At 40.0% G+C, this 13,533-nt stretch overlaps 1 long non-coding RNA gene across 1 annotated transcript in view; it reads right to left on the reverse strand.

Moving 5' to 3' along the window:
* LOC131737895 (uncharacterized) overlaps nt 1-11,670 on the reverse strand; it is a 58,238-nt gene extending 46,568 nt beyond the window's left edge. The window contains exon 1 of the long non-coding RNA XR_009329461.1: nt 11,619-11,670. This is a non-coding gene — a long non-coding RNA (uncharacterized LOC131737895). The remainder of the gene's footprint in view (nt 1-11,618) is intronic.
* Between the last annotated feature and the right edge of the window lie 1,863 nt (nt 11,671-13,533).

Consider the following 13,533-nt stretch of genomic DNA (forward strand, 5'->3'; position numbering starts at 1 on the left):
ATTATTATTATTATTATTATTATTATTATTATTATTATTATTAGTATTATTATTATTATTATTATTATTTATTTATTAGCAGATGCCCTTATCCAGGGCGACTTACAATTGTTACCAGATATCACATTATTTTTACATACAATTACATTATTATTATTATTATTATTTTTTTTATACACAATTACCCATTTATACAGTTTTTTTTTTTACTGGAGCAATCTAGGTAAAGTACCTTGCTCAAGGGTACAGCAGCAGTGTCCCCCACCTGGGATTGAACCCATGACCCTCCAGTCAAGAGTCCAGAGCACTAACCACTACTCCACACTGATGGCGGAGGATGACCCGGAGGCATACTTTGTTGCTTTCGAGTGGTTGGTCAGTACTGGGCCAGTCAGCTGGGCCACTGTCTGAGCAGGGAGGCTCAGGCAGCATACCAGGCCATGACAAACGAGGAGGCTAGCCAGCATGACCTGGTCAAGCAGGCCATCGTCCAACGCCTTAACATCACAGGGGAAACACACTGGGTGCAGTTCCCAGAGTACCAGAGACCACGGGAGACCTGCCCCACAGTGGTCGCCCAGATGTTATGACCACATGGTGCACTGGCTTAGCGTAGCCTAGAAGACAAATGGGCGAGGCAATAGTGCTGGAGCAGTTCTGCCATGTGGTCGGTGCCGAGACCCAAGGATGGATACAGCGCCATAACCCAGCCATACGAGGACTCCCTGGTCTCCACCCGCACTGGACTACTGACCCTTCCTGTCTGTTTTAGGTGCCATGAGTCCGGATACATCACCTGCTTCTGCCCCTCAGCCATGGAGTGCAATGTGGTGACGTGTTATCTGGCATCGGAAGCAGGTAAGAGATAGGGGAAATGATCGGGAGAGGCCTTGTATCATTGAAGTGATGGTTGGTAAGGTGAGCACCCAGGTTTTAGTGGACTCAGGGTGTGCGCAGACCTTAATTTAATCAGATCTCTTGGGTGGTATGTCGTGGCAGCCACAAGGCAAGATGGCGATCTCCTTTATCCATGGAGACACGGCGACATACCCCACTGTAAAAGCATACATATTGGTAGGACCGATACAGCACCACCTCATAGTGGCGGTGGTGGAAAGGCTGTTGCACCGCACAATTCTGGGCCGGGACTGGCCAGAATTTAGACAATTAATTAAAAAGGCAGTCCCGACCACACACGTAACTGTGGCAGACACAGCAGGGGAAACTATTGGTGAGATTTTCCCCCTGCAAGCTGACTTGTTTTCTTCCCTTTTTCATCCTGGAAAAACAAAGAAAGAGAGACGGATCGAAAAATGGGAAGGAGCATCACTGAAACGAGGCTGGGGTCTGGTGGGAGAGAGCACCATTGGTATCAAACGCTACTCAAAGGGAGTTGGTACACAGTGTGACCGAGACAGCGAGGTTACTGGGCCATCCAGGGCAGATGTTACTCCGGCCCTGCTCAATATACCGGACATGTGGGACCGAAGCGCGGGCCGTGTGGGGCCACAGCAACAACCCCACACTGGTACACGCTTGGGGACAGGTCTGGTCTATTGAAGTTAAGGATGTTGTAAGGATTTTGGGGGTGGCTTGTGGTAGCTGCTGACTGTTACAGTATGAGTGCCACGGATCCTACTAAGGGAGGGCTATGGGAAGGAGGGGAGCTTTATACAGAATCCCCCACCTTACCACAGGGTTTAGGGTGGGAATGGGGATTGGGGGGAGGTTACTTTAAGGTTTGTTTTTGTGTATTGTCATTTTGCTGTTTGGGTGGGGTGGGGTGGGGTGGGGAGGGGTGGGGAGAGGAGGGGGGAATGATCAATGTGCAGGGATTTTTTGACCTATGTCTGCAATGAGGGAATTTTCAGTATGGCTAGCAACGTTATTTATCTTGAGGTATATATATATCTGTTTTACTCTTTTTCTATTGTGTCTTCTTTAGATTATGTAATGGCTAACATCTCGATCATCTCCTGGAATCTGAGGGGCCTAAACTCACCTCATAAGCGTGTAAAATGTTTTGATTTTGAGCCTTTATACGTATTTGTGAAACTTAAAACTTAAAGGCAAGGTTCTCTGCGGAGATTCATTGAAAATTACAGGACACCATTTCTATTTTTTTGAGAAATGAAAACAGGTATTGCATTGCAGACAGTCATTTTTGTTTAAATATGTTGTCATCTTATTTATTGAATGTATTTTCTTTGTTTAAAAAGGTGACATTTATTAATAATGTATATTTACATTCATTTTTTATTATAAATACATTTTATCTTCAGGAAATTGTTTGCTGTATTTTAGTTTTTTTTTTATTAACATAAATATTTTAAAAACATTATTTGTCAGTACTTAATTTATGTTTATGCATAGTTAAAATCACTACTTGCCAATTGTGTATTTTCTTTCAAAATGGTGTTCTTGGACATGTCATATACTGTGGGGTAAGCAAATAAATGTTTAGTAAGTGTTTACGTAGGCTCACTTTAACAAAGTTATATTATTTTCACCTTTTCAATAAATTGAGTGGGAAAGTGGGTAAAAACACTTTTCTTCATGTAGAGAATACTGTTTTTGACGTTATAATCAGGTCTACGTGGGATATCTAAACCTGTTAATATAGAAAACATGTTTTAAGTGGAAGATGGTATTTCAAGGTGTGTATATAGAAACGCACAAAACGATTGGCTTCCTATACATACCGTCCTAAAGTGCAGTTAAAGTATTTATATGAACATCTGTAATCCTAGTTGACATGGTGGATGTACTCATACAGCACCAGATACTGTACTAATATTTTCAGATAGCTCTCCAGTTTAATGTAGTACCCTGTGCAAATCTCTGATCCACACTTCTACAATTGTATTTCAGGAAAGATAAAACATCATATCACAGGTTATACTTTTTACTTGTAGATTGTTATGTGAAACTCCATGTGGGAACTTGCTCTTAATGTTATCTGATTTGTTTTAATTATGTTTTACACCAGATCTCATGAATGAAATATAAAAATATTATGAATATAATATAAAGATATCATACAGCATTCATTGCACACCATACAGTAATACTTATGTCTATATACTTTTCTCAATAACAAAGATATTTAAAATATACACTTTTATTAAAACAAAACAATATACACAATACATGTACACAATTCAAAATATACAATATATACAATAAAAACAAAGGTGTAAGGGTGGGTATGGGAAGGGAAGGATATATTTACAGAAGGTGTGGTTTAATTCCATGCTGGAGGATTCATATGGACACCATCCCCCCTAAAAAACCCAACCTGATCATATTTAATTTCGGGGTGCCGAATTGAATCCCCCCCTAAACCCCTTACAAAATCTGAAATTACATTGTTCATCCAGTTATGGGCTTTGTTTATTTTTGGAGATGCCTTTACATCTTTCCAAAGATGTCGCTGGGTGATGAGAAAATGATTTTTGTATTTGGAAATTGCTCATGCAAATTTGTTAAATCTTTTTTCATTTTTCTAACTAATTCCACACTTTTCAATTTACCTAAATCATTGCCTCCAGCGTGAATCACCAGGATTTCAGGTCTGGAAGAACGGGAATTAAAAAATAAATCATAAACAAAACTAAAAAGAAAATGCCACTAAGCCCCCTCTGTCCGAACCAGCAGACAGAGGAGTTTCGCAGCTGCAGGTCCAGCCTGAGGCAAGTTTTTCTTTGGTAACTTCCAAGAAGTTCCTGTATGTATATAATAAGTCATCACATTTTAACACAAATATAATTGCACATCAAAATAAATTGCAAGACAAATGTATAATGTTTTCTGATACAGTATGTCAACACATACAAATTATACATGTATTTGATCTCTTTTGCTGTATTATTTGTATGAAGAAAACCTAATATAAATATCTGCGGCGATTACAAATTTAAAATGATGTTTGCCACATCTTTGTAAACTGGAAATTAAACTTAACACCTATTATTAAATAATAGGTAATATGTTGTATTAGAAACTGTGACTACATTTTAAACAAATATAATTGCACATAAAAATAAATCGCACGACAAATGATAAATTATTTCTGCTTATGTCATAACATATACAAAATAATGCATGTATTGTATTTATTTCTCTTTCGCTAATATTTGCAAATATATTGCAAGTACATGTATGAAGAAAACCTATAATATAAAGTAGCCAGCGATTAAATGTGATCTTTGTAGCCTAAAGTTAACCTATTATTAAATAATAATATGAAAAACATGTTATTAATATTACAACAACATGTTCTCGATTTCAACCACATATAATGTAGCTTTTATAATGTAGCTGACAACATTTTTAGGAGTAAAACAATTTACTAGACACATTGGAAAGATCCCAATAAAAGTCTGTTATGAATTTCACAGACAGAAAATGGCGATGGCTTAATTTTTAAGTTCTAAGATTCGCACATGAGTAGAAAGGCTCAAAAAGGCAAATGCTAACTTATTTCCTGTGACACCAGTGCTAAAGATTTCACTTTTTCTTTTTCTTCAGACAGACATAAATCTTACTCTAGAATTAATTTTATTTTTATTTCTGCAGAACTTATTAAAGGGACTCTTAATATAGATATTTTGCCTGCTACTATATCTGATTACAGTCAATTACTAGCTCTCAGACTGAAACAGAGTGAATCCCTATCATGTATTACAGCTGTATGATCTCCCTCAGCTGATGTTGTCTCAGAACCTGGCCAAATTAACTCTACGTTTCACACATTTTACGCTGGTTTATATCAGTCTGTAAATGTTTTAGATACTAATGCCTGTGTTCAATTTCTGCAAAAACTAGATCTTCCCAAACTATTTTCTGAAGATTCCGATTTCCTTGGTGACCCAATCTCTCTTCATGAGCTCAAACATGTCCTAATGACTCCAGGCATTAATGGTATTCCCCCAGAACTGCTAGAGACATTTTGGGATCTGTTAGGCCCAGTATTACTGGATGCAATACATTCAATAATTGATAAAGGCTCATTTCACAAAAACCCAAATTTGACTCTAATCACTCTTCTGCTAAGGGAAAGGGAAAGACCCTCTTGAATGTTCCAGTTATAGCCCGATTTCCTTACTGAATTCCAACATGAAGCTTTTTGCTTAATGTTACATATTACATATTACATATTGTTACATATTATCCAAGAATCCTGGCCTGGGTGTTTCATTTATTAATATGCTCAGTTGAGCCTTTGGCCCAAGTTTTTAAACAAGGGAACTTTTCCTCCCCTATTGAAATTGGATCATTCAAAAATGCCATATCCCTATATGCAGATGATGTTTTACTTTATGTATCTATGGCAGGATGGCTTGCAGTGGTGAGGTGTGGTGACGTCACGGACCAGAAAGTAACTGAACCAAAACAGTGGATGGGCGGGTGAAAGCTGAAACGCAACTGCGGTCAGCGTATTTATTAACTAAATAAACAAAACAAATGATATGAACAAAAACAAAAGGGCACGAGGACCAAACGAATAAACTGAAACAAGTATATCTTATTATATAGCAATTGTTTGTTATAGTCTTCTCGCTCTCTCTCTCCGCTCCCCGTACTCTCCTCTCTACACTCAACCCCCGCAGCACGGACAGCTGCAGGTTCTTATACTCTGGCCGAGGGGTAAACTAGCTGTTAATTGTCTTATTACCCCTCGGCCACAGTCTGCATGAGTTTAGTAAGGATGCATGACTGTCAGCTATTTAAATAATCAGTAGCTGATCAGCCACGCATCCTCACAAGGTTTTTAAATATATAAACAATAGCAAATACGGCAGCAGCAGCGGACCCTCGGGAGGCAACGGCAGCAGCAGGGACCCACGGCGCTTGAGACGGAACCAGCAGGCATTCACCCTCTGCTGGTGGAGCTGGGAGCGGCAAGCTGTTCTCCCACAGCGATTGAGGCAGAACCAGCAGGCATTCACCCTCTGCTGGTGGAGGTGGGAGGGGCAAGCAATCCTCCCACGGTGCTTGAGACGGAACCAGCAGGCATTCACCCTCTGTTGGTGGAGGCAGAGGCAGCTCCTGCTGCTCTGCTCCTGGCGGTGGAGGGGGCGGAGGCAGAGGCAGCTCCTGCTGCTCTGCTCCTGGTGGTGGAGGTGGCAGAGGCAGAGGCAGCAGGTATCCTTCCTCTGCACGGGCTCCCCCCCTCTGGGCGCTGGATGCATGGGCTCCCCCCCTCTGGGCGCTGGATGCACGCGATCCCCCCTTCTGGGCGCTGGATGCTCGCGCTCCCCCCATCTGGGCGCTGGATGCTCGCGCTCCACCTCTTCGTATTGCGTGGGGCATATGGCCAACGTGTGCCCATATGCCCCACAGCCAGGGCACAATTCCGCCACGAGGTTCACAATATAAACCTCCCAGCCATCCTCCTGCTGTTGCTGTGGTTGCATTTTTTTTCCCCCCAAAACACACAAAAACCACTATTCGAAAAAAACAAAAAAAACGTCCTTTCCTTTCCTGGTCCGGCTGTTGGAGGCGTTGTTTGTCCCACGCAGGACACCATATATGGCAGGATGGCTTGCAGTGGTGACGTGTGGTGACGTCACGGACCAGAAAGTAACTGAACCAAAACAGTGGATGGGCGGGTGAAAGCTGAAACGCAACTGCGGTCAGCATATTTATTAACTAAATAAACAAAACAAATGTTTTGAACAAAACAACAAAAACATAAGGGCACGAGGGCCAAACAAGTATATCTTATTATATAGCAATTGTTTGTTATATTCTCCTCGCTCTCCCTATCCGCTCCCCGTACTCTCCTCTCTACACTCAACCCCGCAGCACGGACAGCTGAAGGTTCTTGTACTCTGGCCGAGGGGTTAACTAGCTGTTAATTATCTTATTACCCCTCGGCCACAGTCTGCACGAGTTTAGTAAGGATGCGTGACTGTCAGCTATTTAAATAATCAGTAACTGATCAGCCACGCATCCTCACAAGGTTTTTAAATATATAAACAATAGAAAATACGTGGCGCTTTTATCCGCGCCGCAAATAATAATACAAATAATAATAAACAAATATATAGGGGCGGGACACTCCGCCACAGTATCTGACATTGAACAGTCCCTGTCCCGTATACTTTTTTTGATACTCTTAGTGCTTGGTCAGGCTATAAGATTAACCGGTCAAAATCTATTTTGTTTCCCCTTATCCACTTCAACCCACTTACAGTACCATGCCGTACCTGCGTACGTCAAGTTTTCCATTCTATTCTATGATCAGTCTAGCGTTTCAGGTTTCATTCTCTAAGGCAGTGCTAGTACTGTGGAATGTGCAATGAAAGTTGGGGGAGGGTCAGGTGACATTGGTATCCAATTGCGTGTCATGTAGCAATTCCAATCTACCTGTGGGCGTTTATAAGACTGAGATATATTGCAGGAAGCTGTTCAATTTTTAAAAGTATATATATAGTGTTTTAAATTATTATTATTTTTTTCATTATTAGTTTTACTTGTTTAGTTGTAGTTTATATAGTTTTTAGCGAAAAGCTAAACATGGCAACGTACGTGGTCTTTCTATAATGAGCAACGGGAGTGAAGTTGGTTTGGAGGATTTCGATACCAGCGACAGTGATGCTGACTTATCACTCAGTGATGATGATGAAGAGGATGTGGAGCCAAGAACAGTACAAACTGTACAAACAAATCAGCATGCAGCTACTTACAGATAAGCCAGCTGCAAAATGGAAGCTGTATGGTTTGAAATGGCAGTGCTGTGACGAAATACTATCAAAACACAGCACTGGGTACAGACAATGTGGCAGCCAGATCCATCACAATGCCTGCGCAAAGTAGCCCTGTACACACATTTGTGACTGTCCCTCCAACACAAAGGAAGCAGAGACTGCAACAAAGGTGCAGGGTCTGCTACGAAAATGAAAACAAAAGACACAAGAACAATGTGCAGTGTTTGCGAAGGCAACCCTGGGTTCTGTTGTATTGAACGTTTCAATAAATGGCACAGAGCAAGTCGATAATGGCACACGTCTTGATGTTGTTTGATTTTTATTTGATAATTACTGTTTACTGATTATTATTGTTATTAGCGTTAGTAGCAGCGGTTTTGTTTTCATTGTTCAAAAAAAAAAAGTGTTTTTATCTCTATATTGAATATGGGCATGTAGTACACAGCAGCATAAAGGGTTAATGAAAAACACAGTTTAGGTCATTTATTTGTGTTTTATTCATCATATGTTAACATTTTATAGCACTTACAAGCTTGAAAACATTATTATTATTATTATTTTCAAAATCTGGTACCTGGGAAGGGGTTTCATTTTTACATCTGGAGTTGAAGTGGTTAATTCTGCCGTGCGTAAAGTTTCTAGACCTTCCACCATCATTAAAATCATTTAATTACTTAGGAATTACTATTTGTATTTCTTTGCATTCAGTCGTTAAAGAAAACTATTTTACATTGCTACAGAAAATTGAAACCGATCTGGGCAGATCCTCCTTACATTAAGAGATCTCTGTTAAAATGAATATCCTTCCCTGCATTCATTTCCTTAGTTCTATGATTCACCTATCTCCTCCAATGCATACTGGGACAAATTGCACTCTGTAATAGAAAAAAATGTATCTGGAAAGGGAAGCAATCCAGAATTAATTTTGCTATGCTTCAGCATGCCAAATCTGCAGGTGGACTAGCGGTACCAAATTTTAAACTTTACCATTGGGCTTTCTAGCAACACCCCCTTAAAACCTGGTTTGATACAGTTTCATCTGTCCCACGGCATTCAGTTGAAAAGGTATTAGTTCTTAGGTATTAGTTCTTCCTCTAAGGTATTAGGCTCCTCTTTTTTTTGTTTCTTAGGTTGCAATCTGCTCTACGTGCATATGGAGTACCATGGTACACAGTGCCCTCTACACATTCTATAAGGAACTGGCTTACTAATAACATTGTGTCAAAAGGATTGATATCAGTTATTTATAATCATTTGCTTCAAAAAATTTTACAAGCCTCTAAGCCTACTTATGTCTTGGGACCATGATACCCGTGTGTTTAACAAAGAGATCTCGTGGGATTTGGTGTGGGTTAATGTTTTCAAAGCCTCGAGGAATCCAGATCATCAGTTAATTCATTATAATATTGTCATAGAGCTTGCTCGACTCCACGTAGGAGATTCAGAATGGGACTTGCTCTCAATCCAATGTGTGGATTTTGTCACCATGGCACTCCTGGCACTTTTATGCATATGTTTTGGACATGTCCTGATGTTTTTTCTTTTTGGAAGCAAGTTGCCTCCACTCTGTCAAGGATACTTAATTATGAACTCCCTCTTCTCAATGATGACTCTCTTGCTCTTAATTGTATTATTACTTGTACTGTGATACTTGAAATGTATTTGCTTATGATTGTAAGTCGCCCTGGATAAGGGTGTCTGCTAAGAAATAAATAATAATAATAATAATAATAATAATAATAATAATAATAATAATAATAATAATAATAATTCAACTCTCTGTTTCTAAAAGGAGAACTTTGCTAGCCGGTCTCACTGCTGCTAAAAAACTATTGGTTCAGCGTTGGCTTCCTCCACACTCATTATCCTGGTGACACTGGATGCTTACTTTCTTTGATGTTATTCTGTTAGAACTATCTACTGCCAGAGTCAATCATGTCTCTGCTTTTGTGCTTGAAATCTGGAAGGAGGCCCATGTTAAGGTGTCCACGCTGATCATGGAATAGTTTTCTCTTATTTTAATCTGTTCCTTGGGGGGGGGGGGGGGGGGGGCTTGGGGGGAGATGGGCTGGGGGCAGGTTGCTCGGGTTTGGGTTACTGTATATTTTGTTATTTGTTGTTTTGGCCAATTTTTTTAATAAAATTAAAAAATTATTAATCGCAAAAAAAAGACTGAACCGTGAACTTTGTGTCCGTCGTTGTTTGGAGCACTTGCATCACCACTACACCTGCACACTGCAAATCACTTGTTCACAGATGGCAGCAACAAAAATGAATGTACTACCACGTTTCATTTTGTTCTTCAAATTGCCCCTAGCACCTCATCCCAAATATTTTGATGAAGGTAATTCTATGATTTCCAAATTGATATGGGGAGGCAGATGCCCATGAATATGTCTTACAACTCGTCAACAAGCTAAATTATTTGAAATTCGGCAAATGGGCATTCCAACTTATAGCACTGAGAAATTGGCTGGATCATGATTCTCAGGTTCCTTGGTGGCATGTGGAGGAGGCTTTGGTGCTACCACATAGCCTATAAGACATCTGTAACAGGTTGAGTGTTAGCTGTGTGGGTCGTCACTGATAATGAGTCAGACACAGAACATTGGTATTTTATACAGGCACACAGATTTAACAAACACACATGGATGTCAACACTAGGGTACCAACGATGGCCAGATTTAATAAAGACAAAGCAAAACAAAACTAAGAAATACAAGTTTGCCACACACGGTGAGCGCTAGCCCCACTGAAAGAGACTCCCCGCTCCAGGAACCTACTACACTATGGAACTATACTGGTTTGGGATCCACATCCCATATCCCTGTCTTTCTGACAGTCCCAGCTGGGTAGGCCTTCACAGGATCCATCTGGCAGTTGAAGGGTTCCGTAGTAGTAATTTTGCAGAGCAGATGCTCGCCTCCTTGATGTAAACAAAGCAGCTTTCGCGCCACACCTGTCTGTGTGTCCGTTGCCTTGCAGTAGCCTTGAGCTATGGCACAGCCATTTTTTGAGCTGTGCACAGGCTCCCCGGGCACCCCCCCCTAGCCAATCAGGACCTCACAATCAGCTCAGTCCTGGGCTGAGCCTCCCTGCTTATTTGGTTGTCTGGCAATGCGTCTCCCGTTGTGCGTCCCAGCTGCTTCCGCAGAGGCACACATACATGCAGGAACCAGCGACAGGGTCCTTCTCCCTGTCACAACATCTCCTTCACTGGCATTATTCCTACAAATATTGGCTTAAAATTTGGTTCTATTATACCTAACTCATTGAGGACATAGAATAGCATTGAAAAATACATGGGTGGCCCTTATAAGTTTGATAAATCATTTTCAACTGGGTACATCAGCCATTTCTTAAAAGGAGGCTAGCCCTTTGGTTATCCAGCCTGGTAATCCAGAGGCATTTTTACTTTTGATGGCATTTTTACTTTTGATGACATCTTTGATGATGGAGGCCTTTGTACGTTTTGTAACAATCTCAACTGTGGCGGAAAATCAATTATTTTAACTAGTTGATAGAAATTGTATTCCTACCTATAATTACAAAAAAGCTGAGTGCCAGAAACCAAGAACAAAAATGCAGGGTAAGACAGTAATCACTGTAATAAATGTGTATTGAGGCGTGGAGAACAACAAAATAGAAATACTGGTTGAGAGTCTGCCAAAGAAAACAAATAAAGAAAAATACATCCACAATTAGAACAAAACACAATAAATATGTACAATCGATATGAAAAACAAATAGTTCAATTAGAGGCCTTCTCCACAGGGCAGAATTCTCCCTAAACCAATACAAATGTCCAAAAAGAAAAAAATAATGTCCTCATTGAAATTGTCCTTGCCCAGGGCAGGAAAAAATAAACCAGCAGCAGAAAATATTAAATTGGTAATCTCTTACCCAGAGTTCAGGAAATGATGCAGCATCAGAGTTAGGGTTCCTGTGGTGTAGGAAAAGTCCACCCAACAAACGATTTCCCTTTGGTTGAATAATCCTTGAATAATCCTTCCAGAAGAAACCAGGAACGGCTTGGTGAGACGAGGCCCAGAGATCCGGATGGTGGATAAAAACGTCAATACGTTACTCTTAATTTACTAATGCCAAACAAAACTCAGCTCAAAAAGTTAATTATAATCAGAATTAAAGTCTTAGATATTCTTTCTTTCCTGAGTGTTCTCTTTCTTCTTCAAAACACAGTAGATTAGAATAGGTTTCTAACAAACAAACCAAAGAACAAACGCCACACCCTTCTCTCTCCACAAAAACTGCCTTCCCCCTAAAACAGTCAGGTGCCTGTTATCAAGAAATTGACCAAATGGCTTAATGAGACAAAGCTACCTTCCCTCCCTTCCCGGCCTCTTATTTTATGTATTTGAGGCTCAGATCAGCTATGGGGACCAATGGTGTGTCATGGGATACAGCTCTGCCTCCTCATTCTTTGGGGGGTTGGATCAATCCTATTAGTTCTTCCCAGGGGACGGTATGTACTATTTCTGGCCATTTGCTAAAGAAATCTTATAAGCCTCCAGTTTTCACAAAACTCTGGGAGCGGGAGTTGGGGCGTAATATTCCTAATTGAGATACTGTAAGTCTAAATGCATCTATGGCTTCTAAAAATCCTAATACATTTTAAAGTTATCCATAGAGCTTTAGCAAGCTAGTACAGGTGCTTCCAAATGAAAATTATTTCTAACCCTGCATGTAATATCTGTAAACTTGGCACACCTAGCACCAGTATACATATGTTCTGGGACTGTCCCATCATTGCCACTTTTTGGAGCTATGTAGCTTCAGTGTTATCTAAAACCTTACTTAATGATGATTCATTGGTTAATCTTTCTTTGACTCAGCGTAGAACTCTTGCTGGCCTAACAGCTGCTAAAATGTGTAGCTTTGTTTATCACAAGATATAACTGGCCTGCACTTGGCTCTGTTTGTTTAGGGATATTGTTCATTTAGAGTGGACCACAGCCAGGCTGAATGGGTCGAGACCAGCAGGGAGTCTCTGATGCCCTGGTTCACCTTATTATAGCATGACTGGTTTATTTAATTTCCTCTTTTATTATGTATTCATGTGTTAGTTTTGTGCCAGATTCTTCATATAATTATGTATATTATTTTTCTTAAATAAAAACAACTGATCATAAAAAAAGTGCTGAAGATGTTTTGGGCAAGATAATGAAACGAATAACTACCTTTGTGAGCTGTTACAGAAACAGCTACTCATGGCTCATGACCTGCAGATGTAGTCATACTACTGTTTGTCTGTTGTCAATAAAATTGTTTGCGCTTTCTTGGCCATGAACTATTTCAGTCTGTTGTCTCTAGGATCATTATACTGAGTTTCAAAATGTTCTCAACTAATATGTGGTACAGTGTAATTCTGTATTAGACAACAAATGCATCAGCAGTGACATCTGATTGACTATGATTTGGATACCAAATATCCTGGATACAATCAATGTCATTCATGGAGAGATTAGTCAATAGGTGGACAATGATCCAAATTTAGATCATCAGTACATTTAACGCCTGTCAAGTAATCTATAGATTTTTTTTTTTTTTTAACTTGTAATCACATTGGAAATCTTATGAAAATATTAGACAATAGAGTTATTTTGTGAGTGTGGTTTGTAAGGGGACAGCAAGGTGTTGCTATGTAATAAGTAGTAAAGATACACACGCAAGCGCTATAATGAATGAAACAGTGCAAGGTCGGTATTAATTTCTCAGAAGAATAATGAAGTGAAACTGCTCAGGGCATTTCAATCTTTTCCTTTTCTATGGTTAATAAAACACTGCCCTAAAAGGTTTT

This window comes from Acipenser ruthenus, chromosome 9 (genome assembly GCF_902713425.1).
Source record: "Acipenser ruthenus chromosome 9, fAciRut3.2 maternal haplotype, whole genome shotgun sequence".
Taxonomy (NCBI): Eukaryota; Metazoa; Chordata; class Actinopteri; order Acipenseriformes; family Acipenseridae; genus Acipenser; species Acipenser ruthenus.